We start from the raw sequence: 7,498 nt of genomic DNA, 5'->3' as shown, positions 1-7,498 counted from the left end.
TACGGTCAGCTGTGCTCAGGCTGAGTCAGCAGGAAACAACGAATGGAACAGGGTCTGCCGACGGGCAGGGAGGTGGATTGGTTCTCAGCAGGGAAGGGAGAGGCTGAACAGTAACATGATACCTTCAAAACTCAACTCACGTCAACAAGTCCATTTACAACAGAAAGGATCAGTCATCCTGACCCTGATCCTGACCCTGATCCTGACCCTGATCCTGACCCTGATCCTGACCCTGATCCTGACCCTGATCCTGACCCTGACCCTGACCCTGATCCTGACCCTGACCCTGACCCTGATCCTGACCCTGACCCTGACCCTGATCCTGATCCTGACCCTGATCCTGACCCTGATCCTGATCCTGACCCTGATCCTGACCCTGACCCTGACCCTGACCCTGACCCTGATCCTGATCCTGATCCTGACCCTGATCCTGATCCTGACCCTGATCCTGACCCTGATCCTGACCCTGATCCTGACCCTGACCCTGATCCTGATCCTGAGCCTGATCCTGACCCTGATCCTGATCCTGATCCTGACCCTGACCCTGACCCTGATCCTGACCCTGATCCTGACCCTGATCCTGACCCTGACCCTGATCCTGATCCTGACCCTGATCCTGACCCTGACCCTGATCCTGACCCTGACCCTGATCCTGACCCTGACCCTGATCCTGACCCTGATCCTGACCCTGATCCTGATCCTGATCCTGACCCTGACCCTGATCCTGATCCTGACCCTGATCCTGACCCTGATCCTGACCCTGACCCTGATCCTGACCCTGATCCTGACCCTGATCCTGACCCTGATCCTGATCCTGACCCTGACCCTGATCCTGACCCTGACCCTGATCCTGACCCTGATCCTGACCCTGATCCTGACCCTGACCCTGATCCTGACCCTGATCCTGACCCTGACCCTGATCCTGACCCTGACCCTGACCCTGATCCTGACCCTGATCCTGACCCTGACCCTGATCCTGACCCTGATCCTGACCCTGACCCTGATCCTGATCCTGATCCTGACCCTGACCCTGACCCTGATCCTGATCCTGATCCTGATCCTGACCCTGATCCTGACCCTGACCCTGATCCTGACCCTGATCCTGACCCTGATCCTGAACCTGATCCTGATCCTGACCCTGATTCTGACCCTGATCCTGATCCTGACCCTGATCCTGACCCTGATCCTCACCCTGATCCTGACCCTGATCCTGACCCTGATCCTCACCCTGATCCTGACCCTGATCCTCACCCTGATCCTGACCCTGATCCTGACCCTGATCCTTACCCTGATCCTGACCCTGACCCTGATCCTGATCCTGATCCTGACCCTGATCCTGACCCTGATCCTTACCCTGATCCTGACCCTGATCCTGAGACCTTCACCCTGATCCTGAGACTTTGACCCTGACCAGGCGCGGATTCAGGCGGGGGCGCGGGGGGCGCACGCACCCCCCTTTGGGATATGGCAAGCCGATTGGGCCAATAATCGTCCGTACAATAACGCGCAGTTCCAACCCGTATTTTATGCGAGCGCGCGTTTTTTACGTCACCGCGCGTTCTGGCTGGTGGCTGGAAACGCGCGGTGACGTAATAAAACGCGCACTCGCGTAAAATACGGGTTGGAACTGCACGTTATTGTACGGACGATTATTGGCCCAATCGGCTTGCCATACAACAATAGCGTCGTTTCGAGCACGAGGAGACCTGGAAGATTTAAGGCCAAACAAGAAAACCAGACAACCATCTCTTTTAAGATTCTGGTCCAATCCAACAAAAGGGTAAGTAGAAACCAACTTTATCACTTTATTTTCTAAAGGCTTATATCTATAATCTAAATAACACAGATTGAAATGTTTATATCTTGTTTTCTATTCTTCAGTGGACCTGGCACAACTACAGAAAATGACCACAGCGTTGACCAGTATGAACGTTCAGATATTGGAGACACACAGATAAAAGGTATGATGATTGCTAGAAAATGTTGATGATGAGAAAACATTATCAACATTGTTGATTGTTGATAAACAAGTTGTTTAAAGTTGCAAAGTAATGCAATTGTAGGAATACTTTAACCAGTAACGGGAAAGTTATGAAAATTGCAGCGTTTGATAAGTAATAAAAAGAGTGTACAATTAACAAAAATAAGCAACATTAGTTGCCATTGACATGCATACAATAGTTATTTTGTAGTGTGTATTTTTGGGTCTAAACCTGTACCACGTGTTGTACTGTTAAAAATAAGAATGGTGTCCTTTATGAAAACATTACTAACTTTTATCAATTGGTAAGGATCCAAATCAATGAATGCTCAAAGCACATGCTTGGAATCTAAGGGAGTCTTGTTAACATTGTGACATGATAACTACAAATTTGGTGTTATTTGTTTTCAGTGCATTTAATATTTTACAATAAAAATACAATTTACTTTTAAGTAAATTTAGTTTTGTGCACCTGGTGATATGTGTTCAGTGAATTTACGATAAAAACACAACATTAAATTGTTTTGTGGCTCCTCCTGAGATTACAAGGTTCACCTGATCACAAAAATTATTTTCTTTTCCAGATGAACAACAAGGACCGTGTTTCGATGTAAAGACAACTGAAGAGCCGGCGCTCAACCAAGTGGATTTGCCCCAAACAACTTATGACATAGGTGAGTAATAGTTGTATTTTTATCAATGTCAAAACAACTAATTTTGTTTAACATGATTGACTTTTTTGCTTAATCTTGAAATCTTACATTTTATAATAATTATTTCATAATAAAGCAAGACTATACAAAATCTTCATGTAGGCAGATTTACAACTCCACCAGCACCCATGCAAAATTGACAATGTAAATATCAATGTTATTACAGATATATCAAAGGCCAAGGACTGGATTAGTGAAATGGACGACTCTGGATAATTCCAACTTCTTCAGACCAGAAAACCACCCAAATCTTTCAATTTCCCTGCCAGAGAATTTAAAGACAACCGAAGAGCCAGTGGGGTGACCAAAAGAACATGCCAGAGGGACTGGCTGGACAAGTATGACTTTTTATCATTTTTACATCATATAAAGATGATCTACCGTCAGGATCAACATTCAGGCAGGAAGTGAAGTTGTGGCACACAAAGTGGTCATCATCAGTGGAAAAACCCAGCTCTCTCCCTGAAATTCTAAAGATAACAAATATGAAGTGCTACCCAATCATTTATATGATTCTTCACCTTCTGTCAGTCATACCTGTTACCAGTGCTTCTGTGGAACGTGCTAACTCGGGTCTTAAAGCAGTGAAAACTTTGCTGAGGTCAACAATGGGACAGGAAAGGTTTGTGGCTTTGCTACTTTTGTATGTGCAGAAGGACATTCAGTTAGACATCGACAAAATCATAGACATGTTTGCCCAGAAGGTTGACATTTGTAAACCCATTATCATCATCATAAAGTTTGTAGTAGAGAACAATATTCTTTGTCTGGTTTAACTTTGGTCGTTTTTTTGTTTTTCAACAGTTTATCTTGTTAAAATATATTCAAAACTCCTTTGTCTTACTTGAACCATACTTGAACCCAAGTCCTTGTTTTTTTATTTTTTTTATTTAATGTTCTGTGTAAATATCATTTCTGGAAATAAAGAAACTCCTTGTTTGATTAATTGTTGATAAGGATCATTTTTTTTCTTCAAACTACCTTTTAACCTTGTGCATGCTTTAAAAACTGAGAGATCCTTTTTTAATTACAATAATGTAATCATGCTAATTCTACTTATGTTCATCCATTAAAATGATCAATTAAAAACCCTTGGATGAATAATTAGGGTAGCGTGAAAGAGTGAAGATGGTATTCTTTGGTCTTTTAGCCTCACATTGTCTTGACCTGTGACCCCGTGACCCCATGACCCTTAGGTGCGCACCCCCCTTTGAAAAATCCTGGATCCGCCCCTGCTGACCCTCATACTGATCCTGTTCCTGTTCCTGACACTGATCCTGATCTTGATCCTGACCCTGAAACCTTGACCCTGACGCTTACCCTGATCCTGACCCTGACCTTGAGACTTCAGTTTCAGTACAAACCATTCATCACATTCATTGGGGTGGGGGGTTTACTGCATGCCGCAGAATGCTGCCTTTGGCGCATTCTTACAGCTGCCGAGGGCCCCAGAACATGGGCGGGTCCCTGTAGCGCTGCCTTAAAGGGGAACGCCGTTTTTTTTCCATTGGTCCCTTGATTTCCCGTTATTCCATCCTCTTCTCCTCACCCATATGAGTTTAGTGTCATTTGGAGCCGTTTGAAGATATTCCGTTAGGTTATATCCAGTAACATCTTCCTATGGGCAACGACTTGAAGGCACAAACTAAACTGTTCATCATTTATTCTTTATGGTACGCCAGCATTCAGAACATGGAGGCCAATCACTGGCAGGTCTCTGCCTAACAGGTAAATCCTGCGCTCCAGGTGAGCAGATCGCACCTTCAGACATAGAAAGAGTGAATCTTGAAAAATCAATGAATGGATGCAATCTGCTGGTTTCCTTTAAGAGAAAAGCTTTTCCTCAATAAGCTGAATTGATCGTTTCAGGATTCATGAAGTTTTCTGAAACTGACTGGATCTACGAGTGCGACTGGTTTCCAGTTTATCAACTGATTTGATCTTAGGAAATATTTTCTGATGATGCTTTTCTATTAGTAGTCTCCAGTAGATGGAGTTCCTGGTCTTTAGCAGATAGTTAAACAGCCCAAGTTTAGTCTGATTGAATGTGGACTGTTGCCAAGACTTTCCACATTTTCTATTGGATTTAGACCAAAACTATAACTAGGCCATTTTAACGGAATCACTACATCTTTATTTGTCCCGCAGCCTGGAGCAGCACTCCAGTAGAGTGAAGATCAGTTGCAGTACGGGGTTAGCGTTCAGACATCCGAGGTCAGAGGTCTGCTGACGTCAGAAAAAATGACCTTAAAAGGATCACAGTCGATGAGAGGAGGGAGAAAAATCAAAGGATCAAGTTTGAGATGACAAGAAACTGAGCAAGAAGAAGCAACACAGGTAGAAAAAATAACATGGGGGAAACGCTGAAGGTATGTTTATATCTCTGACCCAATGTGTGTGTGTATGTGTGTGGCCATGTCTTTAATACCTGGTTGGGACAATTTCCTAGGAATATGCTACATTTTGGGGACTCATAGGTACTTGTGGGGACCAACAACTGGTCCCTATAAGGAAAGTTTCTCTTCTTGGGGTGGGGGTTAGGTTTAGCACTAAGGTGTGAATTGAGTTTAGGTTAGGCTTAGGGATAGGTATGTGTCATAAGGGTCACGGTTAGGCCATATAAATTAGTGGGAAATGAATGGAAGTCCATGGAAGGTCCCCACAAGGATATTGTGACACAACGTGTGTGTGTGTGTGTGTGTGTGTGTGTGTGTGTGTGTGTGTGTGTGTGTGTGTGTGTGTGTGTGTGTGTGTGTGTGTGTGTGTGTGTGTGTGTGTGTGTGTGTGTGTGTGTGTGTGTGTGTGTGTGTGTGTGTGTGTGTGTGTGTGTGTGTGTGTGTGTGTGTGTGTGTGTGTGTGTGTGCAAATGAGGCACTGTCCCTAATTTTCACCAACCGGCTGGACATGCAGCAGCTTCCCAGATGTCCTCAGGGTAGGGAGCGGCCAGAGCGCCATGTTTACAGACTATCTAAGAGAGGTTTGATGACATATGACCTTCAAGTCCGAATGAGGGCAGCAGATTTCAGACAGAACAGGTTGTTTGGGTCTCGCTGAATCCTAATTATTTTCCTTGAAAGTTTCTTGCTGGTGTCTCATTATAGAGAATCCAAGTAGACACATTCCTGATCTTCCTGCCAGATGTGAGTTAACAACTTTCTAAGATTCTACCATTCAGCAAACTTTGATGATCTAGAAGTTAGGAGACAGTAGGTGAAGCAAAAGGTTCATTCTCTGCATGACGTCCTCCGGTGCCTTTCACCTGGACTCAGCGATCCTAACTCATAGTGAAGGACGAAACACATTCATTTGTGATGCTTGCTTCCAGCCAATCACATCCTTGGCTGGATTACATTTTAAAAAACGAACCAAAGAAAAGCCTGTTTTTATTGATTCCATCTGTTTTTTTGTATTAATTTGATCCTTTAAATCTGTTGACAAGGCAGAGGCAGATCTAGGATTTTTCAAAGGGGGTAGGGGGGTGCACACATAAGGGGAATGTAAAGACAACCTGAAGCTAAATGAGCAAAGAAATGCCTTCTTTTCTCTTTCATAGAACTCCAGCTATTCATCTAAAGATCATATTAATAAATGTTCGTTTTATTGGGTAAACATAAAGGGAATTTACGTGATTTCATCATTTTTATCATTTTTCAGCCAAAATCTCTGGGTTTTAACAGCCAGCAGAGGGTTAAAATTATCCGTAACAATTAATCAAATAAAGCTTCTTCATTTCCAGAAATATTTATGTTTAAAAATGACATAAAAAAAGACTAAAGTATTGAGAACAGTTTGCTATGGATCCAGTGATAAAGGATTTTTGAATTTATTTTAACCAGAAAAACTTAGTCTTAAGAAAAAAAACAACCATTAAATGAAATTAAACCATAAGCCGAAAAAAGAACAGCAAGACTTGACAAAGACCTGAAACTGATACCAAAACAGAAACAACCTAAAATCTGAATGACAGTGAGAGCCAAAATGGTTTCTGCCATGCCAGTTAGAAAATGTTCCAAAAAAGTAAAAAAAAAAAAACAAAACAATCCACTGGAGTTTGTTTCCAAGTTTGAAGACGTTTGTATTATGGACACTCTAATGTAGGAAGGACAGGAAAAACAGAGAAAAAAGAGAAAAGATGAAGATAGAAAGGAGATAATAAAACATCTTCACTCTGCTTCATGACCTGCAAAGAGATGGAAAAAGAACAGAACAACGAACGGACATGTTACGAGAAATACCATAAAGTATCACCTTGATACTATCGCTGAAGTAGTATTATTTAATCTGACATGTACTCTGTGTTACCTGAAGATCAGAATATGGGCTTTCTGTGTGGAGGTGAATCTCTGAGTACCTGGAACCAAGCACCTGTAGTTGATTGTGAGAGTGCACTGCATGTAAAGTTGATCCAAAGGAAAAATGCTCAACAGTGGTTGTGGAGAGCCGAAGAGGTGCCCCCTCCCCCCCAGAGCACTGAGTCCAGTGCCGGGAGACCCAAAGCCCCAGACGCCCAAAGGGACCCCAAGAGCGAAGGCACCAAGGAGGGGCCAGCCCAGGAAATCAGACCCCCACCAAGTTAGGAGGAGAGACAGCCCCGAGGAAGTCCCCCAGCCACCGCAATGCCGGAGCCCCCAGGAGCCGCGGGGACGAGTCTGTGGGCTCGGCTGGCAGCCATGGGCCCCAGGTACCTGAGGCCCCAGGGGCGCCCTGCTCCCTGGTGGGAGCCCCGACCAGGCCCCCGGGGGTCCAGGCCCCACGAAGCAGCCGCCAGGTATAATCCGGTAGCCGGCCGGACATCCACCCCCAA

At 44.3% G+C, this 7,498-nt stretch overlaps 1 long non-coding RNA gene across 1 annotated transcript; it reads left to right on the top strand.

Annotated features, from left to right (window-relative positions):
- Positions 1-1,678: 1,678 nt before the first annotated feature.
- LOC119778946 lies at positions 1,679-3,489 on the top strand. The gene is made up of 4 exons (XR_005280153.1): positions 1,679-1,780; positions 1,882-1,961; positions 2,566-2,655; positions 2,861-3,489. It is a non-coding gene; the product is annotated as an uncharacterized LOC119778946 (long non-coding RNA).
- Positions 3,490-7,498: the final 4,009 nt, after the last annotated feature.

Source organism: Cyprinodon tularosa, unplaced genomic scaffold (genome assembly GCF_016077235.1).
Source record: "Cyprinodon tularosa strain WSP-4 unplaced genomic scaffold, ASM1607723v1 ctg1402, whole genome shotgun sequence".
Lineage (NCBI taxonomy): Eukaryota > Metazoa > Chordata > Actinopteri > Cyprinodontiformes > Cyprinodontidae > Cyprinodon > Cyprinodon tularosa.
This window is presented reverse-complemented; position numbering and strand designations above follow the sequence as displayed.